Below are 21,486 nucleotides of genomic sequence, written 5' to 3' on the forward strand. Positions count from 1 at the left end.
AGGGCCCTTCTCCCCCAATTGTTCAGTTTGGCTGGGTGGTCAGGTCTAGGAAGAGTCTTGTTGGTTCCAAACTTCTTCCATTTAATTAAGGACGATGGAGGCCACTGTGTTTTTTGGGATCTTCAATACTGCAGAATTATTTGTATGTGCCTCGACACAAACCTGTCTCGGAACTCTATGGACAATTCATTCAACCTCATGGCTTGGTTTCTGCTCTGACATGCACTATCAACTTGGTACTCAATGTAGGTTCTGAATGAAATTTGAAAATACGTATTTTCCAGACTTTGAAATCAGGTTCATTTTCAGTTCTGAATGAAAGTTGAAAGGGCCAAAATCAAGTCCAGAAAGGAATAAATATGAACCAAACAAAGACGTCTATTGACGTGAAAATCAAGGCTGGTCCAGACTGCACCAAAAAAAGACATTCAGTCCAGACAGGATCAAAAAAAGATGTCGAAAAGGCATATGGCCTACAGTGTCACCCGCAATGGAATTTTATGAATGCCCATCAATGTGGTAGGCCCACTGTTTGTTTAACAGGCTGTTGGATTGGCTTTATTAGTCCTGATTCCTGTGACTTATCAATTTGTCTCTGAATAATAAGCCTTCCAACTTTATCACAGTTGCAAATGCAGAAGTATTTCCCCCCCAAAAAAATTAAGGATACAAACTTCATCCACTGATCATGACAATTTAACCCACGAGATGAAACTCCTGGACAGCAGTTGTGAGTAGCCCGATTGTCCATTCCATATTGTCCATTTTACTTTGACCTGTCCTGTTTTTAGGATATGTTTGTTAACATGTCAATGCATTTTTTGTTGTTGATTGGGCGCTATTTAGGTTAGGCTATTTGAGAAACCTGATGAAAAAAAGTTTGTCTCATTGTCATATATTCTATCTCCAGCCTGTGGGCTACAGAAAAGGCCACATACTCTTTCTACCATATGTTATTTCTGCTACATGATTCATGTTAGATAATTTTTTTGACAGAATGTTGATGATACATCTCTCCAACAGCACCCTGGAGAGGCCCGCTGGGAATGGACAAGATCATTATTTTGTGTCCCTGCCTTTGACAAAGTGGGCACTGCATATCACAGGGTGGCATCGGTGCACGCCTAAAAAGCCCATACGCCACTGGTTGAGTGAAATTGTCATTGTTTTTGGACAGAATTATGTGAGGTTTTTGTGTTGTTTGAGAATCGTCTTGGTCAGTTTAGCTCAGAAAATGCTGCCCTTGTCAATCTGCCGCCTAACCCTGCCTAATGAGTGGTCCCGGCCCTAGTGGTAGGTAGCATAAACGTACCACATGAAACATATCGATTTGCATTAGTATATGTATCAAAAGTCCCAATGCAAAGTTACCTCACTTTTTTTCACTATAATGTAAACTATAATGTAAAGCAAATCATTTGCACTCATGACAACTGGTGTTTTAAATACATTTTTCAGCCAACTTACAAGTAAATACTTTGAATTTGTTATAAATCAACTTGCAAGGTTGCATTAGCACTGAGTCAGCAAGTTGCTGTCAACACCTAGCTTACAGCTACATTTAAAGTAAAACAAAGTTTTGGAAACACAATGCCATCTAACCAGTTATCAACGAATGTTAACTGCATATAGCTATCTTAGCCAGCAAGCTAGCCAGCCAACGTTGGCTTTGTAGCCAATTAGCTATTAGTCTGGCCAGCCTACCCAACCACCATGGCTATGGTCTGCAAGCTTACAGCCCAACTACTGGAAACCAGCTAGAACACAACCCGCGATTAAAAGCAGAGAGAGAACAGAGACTTACAGATTGATAGTTGAGGCCCGTCTGACAGTAAACTTTGAAAAGAAAGCAGGCGGACTACGCTGCCAAAGCGAGGGGGAGGTGTGATCTTCACCGGGCAGAAATCCAAAATAGATACATGTCAGTCAGCTAACGATAGTTAACGCACTTTTGTACATCGTACTGTTCCATACATTTGACCTTACTTCCAGATCAACTGTAATATGAATACCATTGTGAAGAATAATTTCTCCCCTTTCCAACAAAATCAATGATGAGACCTTCATGCTGCCGGGTATGATTTTCTTTAATTTTGAGCCCACGGCAAAAAGGCACCAGAGCCTGCCGAGCTAATGCGTTTCCACTAGATAGCACAGCCACAGAGTCCATGAATAGCATGAGATGTGGCTAACGTTAGCCAGCTTTAGTTAGCTATCGAGCTAGTATACGAACTAGATCCTCCATATGATGTTGAGAAATAGTGCATTGTGGGTATCCGGAAATAAGTTAATAAATATGTAGTTAATAACCAAAAAACATAACTATGTTTGAACTTATAGGTAACCAGATCGTGACTACAATGTGTTACATTGGTGAGTAAAAACTCATGCTTCCTACCCTTTAATAAAGGCATGTCTGCAGGGGACCAGGCCGCAGTCTGAGTACGAGTGAGAGAGCTGGCCAGAGCCTCTCACTCTGGGATTTGGAGACATTTATATCCTGTACCAACACTTCTCCATCCCGTGTGCCTCCACCATCAATGGCTTTTGGGACTTTTTTCACAGTAAGGGAGAACGTGCCACACAAGCTGAAACCACTGCTTAACTGTACATATTTCATTCCCTGCAGCGTGGCAGTGTGAGAAGGGGTTTAGCCCCATTAACCTTATCACGCCAACATGATCTAGGATCCAAATTCACTGTCTGTCTGCCTTGATGATCATTAAATTCCACTGACCCCGGACTCCCTCTTGAGCAATGGAACCCAGAATGATATGTGACCACTTGGCTTACAGCGACACAGTTCTGCATAGGACACCCAAACCAGAGAGACCACTGCAAAGCCCAAGGAGCCTTATGCGCTCTGAAAGTTGCTGTAGCCCTGGTTGGGATATTTACCCTATATTGGCTATTGGATGAGATGCAGGGCCCGTTCCAGCTTGGTATGTCAGGGTGGTAAATTGGAAATGTGAATTGGGCCAAGTTGGAGGTAATCATTTATTGCAATTCTACTGTCATGACTGGCCTGTTCGGGTCAGGTTACTGTGGATCACAGTTCTACAGAGACATCTCTCATCCCTGGAGAGGGATTGATGAGGGGGGGGGGGGTGTTTATGACACCTAATGCCCATTGTAAATATAAAGGCAAGCAGACAAATCCTTTGTCCTCTCAATGTGGAGGATTGGGATGTATGGTGTGCCTATGGAGAATCTACCTCAGAATGGTAACATGCTATAAATGGAACTGGGGACATTATATTTCATCAGCCAAAATGGTGGTAGCAATGATAGAATATGAAAATGAATGTCATTTTTGTTATGTTATTAAAAGTTATAACGAAAACATTAACAGAGTTTTCATAAAATGTACATGATGTTTTATCTAGGTAGAAAATATCCAGATAAAAGAGAATGTTTTTGTAACAATGAACTATGATTTTTGTTGTCTAATGAGATCGTAGTACATTGTGATACCTTGCCTCGTAACTAGATACGCCCCAGAGAACTTGCCATAATGACGGAAACGCCCCTTTGTGACCCGGGGGTATAAAACATGTGAGTTAAGAATTGACATATCAGACTAAAACGGACCACAGCTGCAGCGTGATCTAAAATAGAGTCGCAAACTCACAAACGCAAAACGAGGAGGACAAAACAAAAAACAAACAAGGCTACGGTTGATTACTGTATCTAAGATGCATCAATCTGACCGAGCTCTAGAGTTCATCTGTGAAGATGGGAGAACGTTCCAGAAAGAAAACCATCTCCGCAGCACTCCACCAATCAGGCCTTTATGGTAGAGTGGCCAGACGAAAGCCACTCACTAAAATGCACGACAGCCTACATGGAGTTTTCCAACAGGCACCTAAAAACTCTCAGATCATGAGAAACCAAGAGTGAACTATTTGGCCTGAATGCCAAGCGTCACGTCTGGAGGAAACCTGGCACCATCCCTACGGTGAAGCATGGTGGTGGCAGAATTATGTTGTGGGGATGTTTTTCAGCAGTAGTGACTGGGAGACTAGTCAGGATCGAGGGAAAGATTAAGCAAAGTACAGAGAGATCCTTGATGAAAACCTCCTCCATAGCGCTCAGGACCTCAGACTGGGGGCGAAGGTTCACCTTCCAAAGGGACAACGACCCTAAGCACACAGCCAAGACAACGCAGGAGTGGCTTCGGGACAAGTCTCTAAATGTCCTTGAGTGCCCCAGCCAGAGCCCAGACTTGAACCCGATCCAACATCTCTGGAAAGACCTGAAAATAGCTGTGCAGCGACACTCCCAATCCAACCTGACAGAGCTTGAGGATCTGCAGAGAAGAATGGGAGAAACTTTGAGGCACCATAGATCACGCAAGAGGATTGGAGAGCTCCAATGCCCGTGGTAACATACGTAACCTTCGTTATGTAGCACTATATTGGAACACTCCAACATGGTATTACAATACCAAATTAAATGCTGTAGTAATAGTGTCCTCAATCCAAAGTGAGAGTGTTTCGATAGGCTCTTCCCCAGAACTCTGGTTAGGCCGGGGGATAACACTCCTCTTGTCTGCACCCATTTGGAAAACATTCAGCTCTCACTGAAATAGCATGAAGTTCACCAGCCCTCGAAGTAGACATAATAGTAAACAGGAATGCCACCTTCATGGATAGGTGCTTCAAAAACGTTAATCCCAGGGGCTCGAAGGGTGGATTAGCAAGTGCTGACAGCACCACATCAAGGTTCCAGTTTGGCACCGAATGGGCCTTCGCTGGACGCAGATTTCTAATTCTCTTCATAATCTTGGAAAGCAATGGGTGGCCACCCATGGGTCCCTCCGGACCATGGTCATGGCAAGCCGAAATTGAATACACTCTCAAAGTAGGTGCTCCTAGGCCCACATCAAGCAGTGATTGTAAAAAGTGTAAAACTGTTTGTACATCACACGTATTGGGGGCAACATTATGACCCTCGCACCAAGTACAGAATATGCCCATTTTAATGGCGTATTGTTGGAGAAAAGCCTGGCATTCTGCAACGTGTTCACCACATTGTCCTGGATGCCTAGACTTGCCCATTTGACGCCTCTTAAGCCCAAAGCTGGAGGTGGCACAGGTCCAGATGCCAGAGCGTCCCCCGAGCCTGAGAGAGCAGGTCGGGTCTCTGTGGCAGCTGCCATGGGGTCCCAGAGAGGAGGGACAACATGAGGCTGTACCATGGTCATCTCGGCCAGTATGGGGTTATCAGGAGTAGCCGGTGTCCTTTAAAACTGACCCTGTCTAGCGTAGCTGTGATCAGGGGAAATGGTGGGAACGCATAAAGTATCGTTGCCAGCCAATCATGACCGAGGGCATCCAAACGCAGAGGGCCTGAAGGGTCCGACATCGAGAATGAGCTAGGACAATCACTGTTCTCCTGAGATGCAAACAGGTCCACCTGCGCTCTCCCGAACCTTTCCCACAGCTGTAACACCACCTGAGGGTCTAGACTCCAGTCCCCCTCCAGCGAGCCATTTCTCGAAAGCATGTCCACTACCCAGTTCAAGACCCCGGGAATGTGTGCTGTCCGCAGCAACGGTAAGCGGGTCTGAGCTCACAAGAGCCCCACGGCACCTCCACAAAATGGCTCGGATCTCAGTCCCCCCGATGAATAATATACGCCACTGCCGTGGTATTGTCTGATCTGACCAGGACATGCTTCCCCTCCAAGTAGGGCAGTAACTGTTGGGAGTGCCTGGCGAACCGCCCTGAGCCCCAGCACATTGATGTGCTTGCCACTCTATGGGGGGCTACAGCATCCACTCGCTGCCATGCCTCTGAACACTGCCCCCCAACTTGCTAGCGAGGCATCGGTGCACACTAGCTCCCTGCGGTGGACTCTCTCCTACAGGAAGGAGTGAGAGTGACATTTCAAAACGATTGTAGAATAAAAAGGCACGGCCCAGGTCTGGCCTACTTACTGCACAAAGGTATGGCTGAGATCCCGCCTAGGTCCCCGGTACAGAGGTGGGCCAGATGCAGGCTGCCACACAGACCTTATATGGATTTACATTAAACCAGCTACTCCACAAGTTAAAGGGGAATTTCACCCTGGTGGAATCTGGGCTTGTTGTCATCATTTCTGAGGCATTTCTAGGACAGTGAGATGTGTTTCACACATAATTGCCCAGGAGGAAGGCAGGTCAGGGATTCACGCACTGCATGATACACCCTATGATGGCTTCCAGTGTATTGATGAGGAAAGGGGGTGAGATAAAAAAATACATGTGATCTTGCTTTGTGCCATTTCGAAGGCTCTATCTGTTTTTGTGGGTTTAGATATGGTTGTCCTTGTTTGATAGGAACATAGCTGAAAGACGTCTAATGGCTCTATCAGCGGATTCATTGCTATATATACAAGCAGACAAAAAAAATATTCTCTGAAAGACTACAAGTTGTGATGGGCAGTGCTTCGTGCTCTGGCCCACGTCCCTCAATGCAGACTTTAAAAAAAAAAGGAGGCAGACACTAACAACAATCCTTTGGATAAAACCGAATGAACTGACAAAACGCAATGGCTTCAACTGAGTCCTCTCATTAACACGATATTTTGTGCTGCTGCTATGTTGTTGCTACCATGTTGTTGTCATGTTGTGTTGCTACCATGCTGTGTTGTCATGTGTTGCTGCCTTGCTATGTTGTTGTCGTAGGTCTCTCTTTATGTAGTGTTGTCTCTCTTGTGGTGATGTGTGTTTTGTCCTATATTTTTATTTTTAATCCCAGGCCCCGTCCCAGCAGAAGGCCTTTTGGTAGGCCGTCATTGTAAATAAGAATTTGTTCTTAACTCGAATCAAATCAAATGTATTTATATAGCCTTTTTTACATCAGCTGATATCTCAAAGTGCTGTACAGAAACCCAGCCTAAAACCCCAAACAGCAAGCAATGCAGGTGTAGAATCACGGTGGCTAGGAAACTCCCTAAGAAAGGCCATTTAACTATTTAACTTTCCTAGTTAAATAGAATAAAAATGACGGAGCATCTATTAGCTACATGGTGACATTCAACCATACATGTTTCAACCAGAATATATAATTGGATTTAGCTAATGTTAGAAACTCAGCTACAGCTGATATTAGCACCAAGAGGGCAGATGACAAATACGCTGCCTAGCTAAGGAAGTTATTTTTCCTGCAAGCCTCCGAGCTAGCTATGTACCTTTTTTAGTTTATCTACTGAAACCCATATTGTGTATTAAAGTGGGAGGGAAATTGTTCTGTTTGCTAACTAGCTTAGTTAGCTAAACAACTACTGGTAGTCATATCTATGACTAAAAATAGAAGAGGTTTTACAAATTGGAGCTCTTTTGTAAGGCTAGCTACTAAACAAAAAGATATAACGTTACAACCAGCCACCTAAAGCTAGGTTCACCAGTAAATGTCTGACTGGAGCTGGCTAGCTAGTTAACCTGGTGCCTACTAATTTGTTATGCGCCATGCCTCACATTTGTAACTTGTTAGCAAATATGTGGAACATAAGCAACAGTACATTTTACTAGCTAGCTATGTAACATAATTGATGAGGGTTGACATTGGTTATGATTATGACCTTGGATACATTTCAATCTCACAAAATTATAGGCATGACGCAAGATAGGATTCCAAACAGATGGAAATAACAAGTATTGCATATCCAGCAAGCTAGCTAGCTAAGTCTACGAGCAAACATCTAGGAGAAACAATAATACAACAATTTACTGTTGTAAATCTCTACAACTGAAGCTGGTTTTACTATAAAACAATTGCTGAAGCATCCCTGACAGGCATGGCTGTAGGTAGTGGTGGAAAAAGTACTCAATTGTCATACTTGAGTAAAAGTAAAGATGCCTCAATAGAAATTGACTCTAGTGAAATTGAAAGTCACCCAGTAAAATACCACTTGAGTAAAAGTCAAAGTATTTGGTTTTAAATATACTTAAGTATAAAAAGTAAAAGTATAAATAATTTCAAGTTCTTTATATTGAGCAAACCAGACAGTACAATTATTTTTTTTATTGACGGATAGCAGGGGCACACTCCAACATTCAGACATAATTGACAAATGAAGCATTTGTGTTTAGTGAGTCTGCCAGATCAGAGGCAGTAGGGATGAACAGGGAAGTTCTCTTGATAAGTGTGTGAATTGGACCATTTTCCTGTGAAAATGAAAGTATAAAGTACATTATTTATATTAGGCTAGATATTATTGTAAATATTATCTCTGTGCCTGTGCACATGTATGCATGTTCAACTAGACTACCCTAATGTTGGTGATATGCTGGGGCACGGTTCAACTGTTGTTCAAACTGTACAATGGAGTATATTTTTTGTAGTTGTCTTACATTCCAATACCGTGGTGCCTGGGCTTCTTCCTGGATTGGATTCTAGATACAGAATTCCCTTGCCTGTGTGTATCATTGTAGCAGAACTGTATCCCTGTCGAGGGATTAGACATTATGCTGGATTTCAAGCAGGTGACTCATGAGGAACTGGATGGCAGTTTTGTCATGACAACACACCTCCCACAGCTTTGCAAGTATTCCCTGAATTTACTATTTTTCTTTGGAATGCCAATTTCATAATGACCACCTCTCCCATGTGCTGATCACCCGTTCTCTTAGCTACAGATGATGTGATTTCACCAAAAACAAATGTTCAGCTGGAGAAGCTGAAACTCATGCTTATGACGATGAGCTTGTCCTGTCTGCGGTGAGTCTGCCGAACGCTGGGACAGGACAGCCCCCACTCCGACATCTGAAGCATCGGCCTCCACCACAAACTGGCGGGACGGGTCAGGGTGAACTAAGATGGGAGCTGTGGTGAAACGGTGTTTGAGATTCCGGAACGCCCGGTCAGCAGCTGGGGAACACGTGAACGGAACCTTGGGAGAGATGAGTGCAGACAGGAGGGAAGCCAGGGAGCTGTAACCCCGGATAAAGCGGCAATAAAGTTGGCGAATCCCAGGAAACTTTGCAGCTGTACCTTGGACGTAGGCTGTGGCCAATCCACCACCACTCTCACCTTCCGGGGATCCATCTGTACACTCCCTGCACAGTGATGATGTAACCCAGGAAGGGGATGGTGAAGCGATGGATTTCGCACTGTCCTGCTTTCACAAAAAGCTGGTTCTCCAGGAGGCATTGGAGAACCTGTCGGACATGGAGCACGTGTTCTTGGGCAAAGCGGGAGAAGACAAGGTTGTCATCGAGGTAGACTAAGACGAACGGGTTCAACATGTCAAGGAGAACATCATTAACCAGAGCCTGGAACACAGCTGGGGAGTTGATAAGGTCAAATGACATGACCAGATACTCGTAGTGACCGCTGGCTGTGTTGAAGGCAGTCTTCCACTCGTCCCCTTCCCGTATCTGCACCAGGTGGTAGGCATTCCGTAGGTCTAGCTTGGAGAACACGGTGGCCCCCTGGAGTAGCTCGAAGGCCGAGGAGATGAGTGGTAGCGGGTAGCGGTTCTTCACCATGATGTCGTTGAGGCCCCGGTAGTCGATGCCGGTGGGGGAGGCAGAAGGACAGATGAAACCTGCAGCTAGGGAGTCCTCAATGTAGGTCTCCATAGTCTTGGTCTCCGGACCCGACAGAGAGTAAAGTTGTCCCCGGGGCAGAGTGGTGCCTGGGAGAAGGTCTATCTCACAGTCAGGGTCGGTGCGGCGGAAGCGAAGTGGCCCGGGCTTAACTGAACACCTCCCGGAGGTCCTGGTACTCCGTGGGAATGGCGGAGAGGTCCGGGGCAACTTCCGAGCCCACAGGAAGATGTCCCGGGGCAGGCTGCGCTGACTTCAGACAATGGGCTTGTTAGAATGGACTCCAGCCCATAATGGCACCAGCAGTCCAGTCTATGATGGGATTGTGTTGCTGGAACCAAGAGAATCCCAATACCACGGTAACCTGAGGGACTTAAATCAGCATTAATTGGATTGCCTCGCAATAGTTCCCTGACACTCGTATGTTGATGGGAGTGGTATTGTGAGTGACCCGGCCTATACAGCGCCCGTCCAGCACTCTTACGTCCATGGGAATGGAGAGAGGCTGAGTGGGGATGCCCAGCTTGGATGCCAGGGTAGCGTCCAAAATACTCTCATCGGCCCCAGAGTCGAACGAGTCCCCAGAGTGATTTCGATTGGTTCCCCCACAGCAGGGTGGCATGGAAAGGGGTGCGAGTAAGGGTAAAGAAAAAGTTATCCCCTTCTTGATGAGCCTGGATTTTTAATGGGCAGGCTACAAAATGTCCCATTGCTTAACAATATAGACAGCTCTGGGTGTGGAGTCGGCGTAAGCGCTCAGCCGGAGTCAATCTAGCTCTGTCCAGGTGCCTGGTCTCCGAAGGAGGCGAGTCGGCAGCCCTCGGTGACTCCCCGAGAGAACTCGGGTGACGTTGGTTTCACTCGGACATGTAGACTTCGGGGGACTCTGGGATTCTTCGGAGGGAAGGTAGGAATCGAGGGCAACAGGGCACAGATTCCCTCTCCCTTCTATCCAGATGGTCAAGGCTTACAGGGAGTCAAGGTCCATGGGCAGCTCCCGGGCTGCAAGCTCATCTTTGACCACCTCCGATAATCAGTGAAGGAACCTGTCGAACAATGCTTCCGGGATCCAGGAACTCTCAGCCGCCAACATGCGAAAATCCACCGCGTAATCTGCAACACTACGATAGTTTTGACATAGCTGGAGCAGCTTACGAGCAGCCTCTCTCCCAGACAACGGAGAATCAAAAACCTTCCGAACCTCCGCCACAAACTCCTCTAGACTGAGGCAGATGGCGGACTGTTGCCCCCACACTGCCGTAGCCCAGGCGAGTGCCCTCCCGGACATCAGCATTATTATATACTCTATCCTTGAGCGGTCCGAGGGGAACTAAGAAGGCTGCATCTCGAAAATGAGGGAGCACTGGGAGAGAAAAGCCCGACAGGTTCCAGAATCTCCAGCATAGAACTCATGAGGTAAGCGGGGTTCTCGGAACACTGGGGTAGGCTGGGTGATTACGAGTGTGACCCGCTGCCTAGTGGGGAATCCTCAGAATTGCTCCAGCAAAGTCTCAAATGCCTGGTCATGGAGTCTGCCAGAGTATGGAGTCTCTCCGTAAGACATTGCAGTAATTCATCGTGTCGTCTAATGGTGGCTCCTTGCAGGGAGACAGCATTGTGGAGCTGGTCTGAGTCTGCTGGGTCGGTCATGGCCAGTTCGTACTATCACGTTTTAGGGAAGAACCAGATTCAGACCGTACCTTCTCCACTATGCAATCTCGTTTCTGAGCTGGTAATGGGTGCACCTCAGCCATGCTCAAGGTCCTAAATGATATCATAACTGCCATCGATAAAAGACAATACTGTGCAGCTCTCTTCATCGACCTGGCCAAGGCATTCGACTCTGTCAATCATCGCATTCTTATTGGCAGACTCAATAGCCTTGGTTTCTCAAATGACTGCCTCGCTGGTTCACCCACTACTTCGCAGATAGAGTTCAGTGTGTCAAATCGGGGGGCCTGTTGTCCGGACCTCTGGCAGTCTCCATGGGGGTGCCACCCGGGTTCAATTCTCGGGCCGACCCTTTTCTCTGTATAAATCAATGATGTTGCTCTTGCTGCTGGGGATTCTCTGATTCACCTCTACGCAGACGACACCATTCTGTATACATCTGGCCCTTCTTTGGAGACTGTGTTAACAAACCTCCAAACGAGCTTCAATGCCATACAACACTCCTTCCGTGGCCTCCAACTGCTTTTAAATGCTATTAAAACTAAATGCATGCTCTTCAACCGATCGCTGCCCGCACCCGCCTGCCCGACTAGCATCACTACTCTGGACAGTTCTGACGTAGAATATGTTGAACTACAAATACCTAGGTATCTGGTTAGACTGTAAACTCTCCTTCCAGACTCACGTTAAGCATCTCCAATCCAAAATTAAATCTAGAATCGGCTTCCTATTTTGCAACAAAGCATCCTTCATTCATCCTGTCAAACACTCTCGTAAAACTGACTATCCTACCGATTCTTGACTTCGGCGATGTCATTTACAAAATAGCATCCAACACTCTATTCAGCAAACTGGATGTAGTCTATCACAGTGCCATCCGTTTTGTCAAAAAAGCCCCATATACTTCCCACCACTGCGACCTGTATGCTCTCGTTAACTGGCCCTCGCTACATATTCGTCGCCAAACCGACTGGCTCTTTACCAAGTCTTTGCTAGGTAAAGTCCCGCCTTATCTCAGCTCACTGGTCACCATAGCAACACCCACCTGTAGCACGCGCTCCAGCATTTATATTTCACTGGTCATCCCCAAAGCTAACACTTTCTTTGGCTGCTTTTCCGTCCAGTTCTCTGCTGCCAATGACTGGAACGAATTGCAAAAATCACTGAAGCTGGAGACTTATCTCCCTCTCTTTAAGCATCAGCTGTCAGAGCAGCTTACCGATGGCTGTTTAGCACACCCAACTACCTCATCCCCATATTGTTATTTATTTTTGCATTTTGCACCCCAGTATCTCTACTTGCACATCCATCACTCTAGTGTTAATGCTAAATTGAAATTATTTTGCATCTATTTATTGTCTTACCTCCCTAATCTTCTACATTTGCACACACTGTACATATAGATTTTTCTATTGTGTTATTGACTGTACCTTTGTTTATGTGTAACTCTGTGCTGTTGTTTTTGTCGCACTGCTTTGCTTTATCTTGGCCAGGTTGCAGTTGTACACCGTGCATCTACACCTGCATTGCTTGCTGTTTGGGGTTTTAGGCTGGGTTTCTGTACAGCACTTTGAGATATCAGCTGATGTACGAAGGGCTATATAAATACATTTGATTTGTAAATAAGAACTTGTTCTCAACCAGCATACCTGGTTAAATAAAGGTGAAATCATTTTTTTTTTTTATGAAACCGGTCAAACCTCAAAATTCTACCTAGTGTTAATAGGGTTAATGTATATTTTCCAAGCTGCTGGAAGGAGAGACAGGAAAGATGTCTATCCTCAGCGTCGGATGGACACATCCTCCCCATCTCTACCCCCAGTAGATCGCACATACCATCCCTCACTCCATACCATTCTCCACCCTCAAAATACACCCCTCTTCCCAAGTCCATCATGGCGCAGGTGCCTCCGCACCCCTGGCTCCTCCCCTCTCCCTCCTTTCCAGTCTGCTGATTGCTGCAACCGCCGTTTCATGCCATTTCATGACCGACTACTTCGCTCTCGGATGCTTCTGGACGGCAGCTGATGAACAAGAGCACAAATGGTTGCAAATTTGTGAAAATGCAGTTGCAACAGGGTGAATGGAATACTGTAAAATGTAATCTTTCAAAACGAGTTTTAGATACAAAGTTGAATGAGACTTACCAGTATCAGTTTGAAATCAGCCCCCTGTAGTTTGATTTCTACTCGTCAAAACCAGTATGTAGGGGATCTACTTTCAGGCGTTTATGTTATACCTGCTATTTTAGGTTAACGTTAACGCTACCATGATTATGCATTATGGTTCATTATGAATTAATTGTGAATGATCAACAGTGAGGAAGTTACAGAGGGACAAAGAGCATATCCCTCCCAAAAAATGTAAACAAACCATACTAATATCCCTTGTCATTGGTAATGGTGAGAGGTTAGCATGTGTTGTAGCTTCTGACTTTCTCACTCATCATTATTCATACCTAATTTTTCTTAATCATGACATTATCATGATTTAGAAGTGTTCAGAAACATCTTAATTTATATACTCACTTAAAAATAAAATTAGTAGTCATCATTCAGTTCAATGGGCAAAACATAACATAACCCAAAACAAACTGCAAAAGTCTAACGAGTGTGTAGTCACAAGCTTAATGTAGTCATTGCGTGCCAGAAATATTGGACTATTAAACTTTGAGTGAATTTGTCCAAATATGTATGAGTTCTTCAAATAGGGTTACTATACTGAACAAAAATAAAAACGCAACAATTTCTAAGATTTGACTGAGTTACAGTTCATATAAGGAAATCAGTCAATTAAAATGAATTCATCGGGCCCTAATTTATGGATTTCACATGACTGGGCAAAGGCGCAGCCATGGGTGGGCCTGGGGAGCTGTTGGCAGCCAGGCCCTCCTACTGGGGAGCCAGGCCCATCCAATCAGAATGAGTTTTTCCCCACAAAAGGGCTTTATTACAGACAGAAATACTCAGTCAGGCGATCCCGCAGGTGAAGAAGCTGGCTGTGGAGGTCCTGGGCTGGTGTGGTTACACGTGGTCTGCGGTTGTGAGGCCGTTTGGAGGCACTGCCAAATTCTCTAAACGACGTTGGAGGTGGCTTATGGTAGAGAAATTAATATTCAATTATCTGGCAACAGTTTTGATGGACATTCCTGCAGTCAGCCTGCCAATTGCACGCTCCCTCAAAACTTGAGACGTCTGTGGTGTTGTGTGACAAAACTGCACATTTCAGAGTGCCTTTTATTGTCCCCCAGCACAAGGTGCACCTGTGTGATGATCATGCTGTTTAATCAGCTTATTGATATACCACATCTCGGCAAGAAGAAATGCTCACTAACAGGGATGTAAAAAATTTGTGCCCCAAATTTGAGAGAAATAAGCTTTTTATGCATATGGAAAATGTTGGATCTTTAATTTTAGCTCATGAAACATGGGACCAACACTTTACATGTTGCCTTTGTTTTTCTTCAGAATAGATATCTAAAGTGCTTTCATATGTATATAGTGGATATGTACAAATTAATATGATATTTGAGGCTCTCTTTCCCCAATTGATAGTACAATGTACTACACACAAACACTACCAAAAGTATGTGGACACCTGCTTGTCGAACATCTCATTCCAAAATCATGGGTTTGGAGTTTGTTCCCCCTTTGCTGCTACAACAGCCTCCACTCTTCTGGGAAGGCTTTCCACTAGATGTTGGAACATTGCTGTGGGGACTTTCTTCTGTTAAGCCACAAGCATTAGTGAGGTCGGGCACTAATCGGCATTCCAATTCATCCCAAAGGTGTTCGATGGAGTTGAGGTCAGGGCTTTGTACAGGCCAGTCTAGTTCTTTCACACCGATCCCGACAAACCATTTATGTATGGATCTTGCTTTATGTACAGGGGGCTTTGTCATACTGAAACAAGAAAGGGCCTTCCCAAAATTGTTGCCACAAAGTTGGAAGCACAAAATCATCTAGAATGTCATTTTTTGTTATAACGTTAAGATTTCCCTACAGTGGAACTAAGGGACCTAGCTCGAACCATGAAAAACAGCCCTAGACCATTATTCCTCCTCAACCAAACTTTACAGTTAGCACAATGCATTCGGGCAGGTAGTGTTTTCCTGGCATCCGCCAAACCAAGATTCGTCCATCGGACTGCCAGATGGTGAAGCGTGATTCATCACTCCAAAGAACTGCTTCAGAGTCCAATGACGGTGAGCTTTACACAACTCCAGCTGACGCATGGCTTTGCGCATGGTGATCTTAGGCTTGTGTGTGGCTGCTAGGCCATGGAAACCCATTTCGTGAAGCTCTCGACAAACAGTTATTGTACTGATGTTTCTTCCAGAGGCAGTTTGGAACTCGTTAGTGAGTGTTGCAACTGAGGACAGACGATTTTTACACGCTACATGCTTCAGCTACTTCGCAGCTGAGCATTTGTTACTCTTAGACGTTTCCACAATAACAGCACTTGCAGTTGCCTGGGGCAGCTCTTGCAGGGCAGAAATTTGACGAACTGACTTTTTGAAAAGTTGGCATCCTATGACGGTGCCACGTTGAAAGTCACTGAGCTCTTCAGTAAGTCCATTCTACTGCCAATGTTTGTCTTTGGAAATTGCATGGGTGTGTGCTCGATTTTACACACCTGTCAGCAACGGGTGTGGCTGAAATAGCTGAATCTACTCATTTGAAAGTGTGTCCACAGGTGCATATCTGTAATCCCAGTCATGTGAAATCCATAGTGTTAGGTTCTAATTTTGAGTAAATAACTCAGACACTAGAGAAGCTTAAACAAGTTGAATTCTTCCCAAAGGGTCGATACAGCTGTAAGTAAAATCAAATCAAATTTATTTGTCACATACACATGGTTAGCAGATGTTAATGCGAGTGTAGCGAAATGCTTGTCCATCTAGTTCCGACAATGCAGTAATAACCAACGAGTAATCTAACCTAACAATTCCAAAACTACTACCTTATACACACAAGTGTAAAGGGATAAAGAATATGTACATAAAGATATGAATGAGTGATAGTACAGAACAGTCAGACACAGACATGGCTTCCCCCGTGGTAGTATACATACCCCACTTGGGGTGGAGTCTCCTCCTTATCGCTACACACTGCATCATTATTGCTAAGCAGGGAGCTAAGTGATATGAGCCTTCAACGGTTTCTCCCCTTATCAGTACTGCCACATGCAATCGTTTCCCTGCACTCAACACATTCCAAACTTAGTTGCACCCACTATATACCTTCCTCCTATAACACTTAACTACTGGTGTAGACCCTCTAAACCTTACCACTCCATCAGTGACATGAATAAGTATATTTCATATTCTCAGAACCCAACAATAGATTAGGACCTAATGAATGTATTTCAATTGACTGATTTACTTATATGAACTTTAACTCAGTAAAATCATAGAAATTGTTGCATGTTGCGTTTATATTTTTGTTCAGTGTAGTTAGATTGCATCATATCACCTTTCAAAATGAATTATCAACTAATATATCATGTTGAACATCAGTGTGTTTTAATATATGCACAGGTGTGATAGTTGTGTCAATTAATCACAATGCAAGCCTACTCCATTAGAAAAAAACATTAGCAGTACTAATGCAATATTAGCTTCATAGTGAAACACCACTATTCTGACTATTAATCATTCTTAAACAGTCAGTAAGAACTTATTTACCTTAAAAAAATCATAGCCTGTATGATATCATGCATGCAAGCTTACCTGTCATGTCCACAGCGATTGATGTATTCAATGTGATATGGCTTAGAGGAAAAACATAGAATAGTACACATATTGCATGCAGTCATATATAGAGAGACAAAAAAAAGAACCACCAGCAACAAAAATGGTAATAGCAATACTGTATTTCTAATACTGAAGACTTGCTGTTACCTCCTTATTTGACGTGATGTGTAGACCTATACTATACTTTATTATACTGCACATCATAGTATCTAAACAACAGTCATTACAACCTGTTAACCTTATTAACGTCACTATTCAATTTTTTATTATTAACAAATTACATAATTTATTTTAAACAAAATTACTTTTCACTATATCAAAATCAAATACAATTTTATTTGTCAGGCCTCCCGAGGGGCGCAGTGGTCTAAGACACTGCATCGCAGTGCTAGCCGTGCCAGTAGAGATTCTGGGTTCGAGTCCAGACTCTTTTGCAACCGGGAGACCCATGGGACGGGGCACCAGCGTCGTCTGGGTTAGGGGAGGATTTGGCTGGCAGGGATGTCCTTGTTCCATCGCGCACTAGCGACTCCTGTGGCGGGCCATGGCGCAGTGCACGCTGACACGGTCGCCAGGTGTACGGTGTTTCCTCCAACACATTGGTGCGGCTGGCTTCTGGTTTAAGTGGGCATTTTGTCAAGAAGCAGTGCGGGCTGTGCGACCTTCGCCTCTCCCGAGTCCGTACGGGAGTTGCAGCGATGAGACAAGACTGTAACTACCAATTGGATATTGGGGCGGAAAAGGGGTAAAAAAAAAACATGTATTAGATATTATATATTTGTTAATACATGTAAATATTATATATTATATATTTGTTGCATGCTTCGTAAACAACTTGGCTATATACACAGGGTATCAGCACTGAGTTGATGTGCATGGTTACGAGATGTTTGAGATAGATATGTACATATATACATGGGTAGAGTGACTCGGCAACAGGATAAATAAGCACTAGCAGCAGTGTATATTGTTGGTTAAGGGCTTGTAAGTAAGTATTTCACTGTAAGGTCTACACCTGTTGTATTCGGGGCATGTAACAAATACAATTTGAATAGATTTGATTTGAAAAGGGGCTCAATGCAGATAGTACGGGTAGCTATTTGATGAACTATTTAGCAGTCTTGTGGGTTGGGGGTAGAAGCTGTTCAGGTTCCTGTTGGTTCCTGACTTGGTGCATCGGTACCACTTCATGTGCGGTATCAGAGAGAACAGTCTATGACTTGGGTGGCTGGAGTCTTTGACAATTTTTAGATCCTTCCTCTGACACTGCCTGGTATAGAGGCCCTGGATGGCCGTACGCACTACCCTCTGTAGCAGCTTGCGGTCAGATGCCAAGCAGTTGCCATACCAAGTGATGATGCAGCCAGTCAAGATACTCTCAATGGTACAGCTGTAGACCTTCTTGAGGATCTTTTTCAGCCTCTTGAGGGGGAAAACATGTTGTCGTGCCTTCTTCACGACTATGTTGGTGTGTGGACTATGTTAATTCCTAGGTGATGGGGATACCTAGGAACTTGATGCTCTCGACCCGCTCCACTACAGTCCCATCGATGTGGATTGCTCAGCCCTCCGTTTCCTGTAGTCCACGATCAGCTGACGTTGAGGGAAAGGTTGCTCCCTGGCACCACACTGCCAGGTCACTGACCTCTTCCCTGTAGGATGTCTCATAGTCTTCGGTGATCAGGCCTACCACCGTCGTATCGTCAGCAAACTTAATGATGGTGTTGGAGTCATGTGCCGCCATGCAGTTGTGGGTGAACAGGGAGTACAGGAGGGTACTAAGCACGCACCCATGAGGGGCGGTAGTGTGATACGAGGCAATAGTCATTTAGACAGGTTACCTTTGCATTCTTGGCCACAGGGACATTGGTGGTCTGCTTGAAACATGTAGGTATTACAGACTGGGTCAGGGAGAAGTTGAATATGTCAGAGAAGACACTTCTGTGCATGCTCTGACTACACGTACTGGTAATCCTTCTGGCCTTGTGAATATTAAAAGTCTTACAATGCCTATCTAGAGCTAGATCACACAGTCGTCCAGAACAGTTGGTGCTCTCATGCATGGTTCATTGTTGCTTGCTTCGAAGCGAGCATACACGGCTGGTTTACCTATGAAATCTGGGATAGTTTGCAAGCCCTGCCACATCCAACAAGCGTCTTTATGGTGGGGGGGAGATTATCATACTGATCAAACTGGATTTTGTAATAAATTAGTAATTAAAGAAAAGAGAAACAAAGGAAGGTGGCCCTACACTCCCAACTCCCCATTCCATTCCCCCAGCCCAACACGTCTCCGTTCAACTCCCTGCATTTGCCAAAGGGAGGGTGAGGGAGAGCCTTGTATGTGTTTCTGTTGTGAAGTAAAGGTGATCAAGAGTTTTGTCACCTCTACTTGCACAGGTGACATAAATGAGGTAAAACAGATGTCAGTTTCCCTGCATTAAAATCACTAAAGCCACACGAAGCGCCGACTCTGCATGTGCATTTTCTTATTTGCTTAGTCTTAGTGCCAGCATCGAAAATATAGATGAAAACTCTCTTGGTCAATAGTATGGTATGCAGCTTATCATGAGGTATTCTAACTCTGCCGTGCAAAACCTTGAGACTTCTTTAACATTAGAGATTGTGCACAAGCTGTTGTTATCAAAAGAGACACACCCCTCCCCCTTACCAGAGGCTGCTGTCCGGTCTAGATGATGCATGGAATAACCAGAGAGATGTACCAGTCAAAAGTTTGGACACGCCTACTCATTCCAAGGTTTTCTTTATTTTTACTATTTGAGAATCTCATTCTGGATAATGTCTCTGCACTCAATTTAGGAATTATTTCCCCCTGCCATAAATCCATGTTCGAATGGTGCTGTTTACAACAGCAACAAAAATATGGATTTATGGAAGAGTGGACATTTTTTTCTAAAATTGAGTGTGAACTTCCCCATTAATGTCTATCACTGACGTATGACTGAAATAATCAAAATTATGTTTTCTATTAGTGTACTTTAGGATCACCACCTCTGAACCTCAAGATGGCGCTCAATACCTTTTTCTGCCATTCTAACACCTGAATATGTTTATTTTTGAACCATTCCATTGTAGATTTTGCTTTATGTTTTGGATCATTGTCTTGTTGGAAGACAAATCTCCGTCCCAGTCTCAGGTCTTTTGCAGACTCCATCAGGTTTTCTTCCAGAATGGTCCTGTATTTGGCTCCATCCATCAATTTTAACCATCTTCCCTGTCCCTGCTGAAGAAAAGCAGGCCCAAACCATGATGCTGCCACCACCGTGTTTGACAGTGGGGATGGCGTGTTCAGGGTGATGAGCTGTGTTGCTTTTACGCCAAACATAACGTTTTGCATTGTTGCCAAAAAGTTCAATTTTGGTTTCATCTGACCAGAGCACCTTCTTCCACATGTTTGGTGTGTCTCCCAGGTGGCTTGTGGCAAACTTTAAACAACACTTTTTATGGATATCTTTAAGAAATGGCTTTCTTCTTGCCACTCTTCCATAAAGGCCAGATTTGTGCAATATACGACTGATTGTTGTCCTATGGACAGAGTCTCCCACCTCAGCTATAGATCTCTGCAGTTCATCCAGAGTGATCATGGGCCTCTTGGCTGCATCTCTGATCAGTCTTCTCCTTGTATGAGCTGAAAGTTTAGAGGGACGGCCAGGTCTTGGTAGATTTGCAGTGGTCTGATACTCCTTCCATTTCAATATTATCGCTTGCACAGTGCTCCTTGGGATGTTTAAAGCTTGGGAAATCTTTTTGTATCCAAATCCGGCTTTAAACTTCTTCACAACAGTATCTCGGACCTGCCTGGTGTGTTCCTTGTTCTTCATGATGCTCTCTGCGCTTTTAACGGACCTCTGAGACTATCACAGTGCAGGTGCATTTATACGGAGACTTGATTACACACAGGTGGATTGTATTTATCATCATTAGTCATTTAGGTCAACATTGGATCATTCAGAGATCCTCACTGAACTTCTGGAGAGAGTTTGCTGCACTGAAAGTAAAGCGGCGGAATAATTTTGCACGCCCAATTTTTCCATTTTTGATTTGTTAAAAATGTTTGAAATATCCAATAAATGTCGTTCCACTTCATGATTGTGTCCCACTTGTTCACAAAAAAATACAGTTTTATATCTTTATGTTTGAAGCCTGAAATGTGGCAAAAGGTCGCAAAGTTCAAGGGGGCCGAATACTTTCGCAAGGCACTGTATGATACATTTAGTGTTGAGGAACCCAAACTTGAGTATATTTCCCCCACGAAAATGTCATTAAGTTAAATGTAGATGTAAGTGATAAAATTGTGTGAAATACATTTTCAACATTTAAGCTGTATTTTGTCACAATAACCAGGTTTCCAATCCAACCTTTTTATGCACGTAAAGTACATGCCGGATAAACAAAAATGTATGACAGGCCTGATGGAAACAGCAAATTTGTCATAAACTTTCCAAATGTCGACAAAACAAAATACGCTAGACAAGGTAGGATCTTTTTGTCTCTAAAATTAATT

The sequence above is a fragment of the Oncorhynchus kisutch genome, linkage group LG1, assembly GCF_002021735.2.
Source record: "Oncorhynchus kisutch isolate 150728-3 linkage group LG1, Okis_V2, whole genome shotgun sequence".
NCBI lineage: Eukaryota > Metazoa > Chordata > Actinopteri > Salmoniformes > Salmonidae > Oncorhynchus > Oncorhynchus kisutch.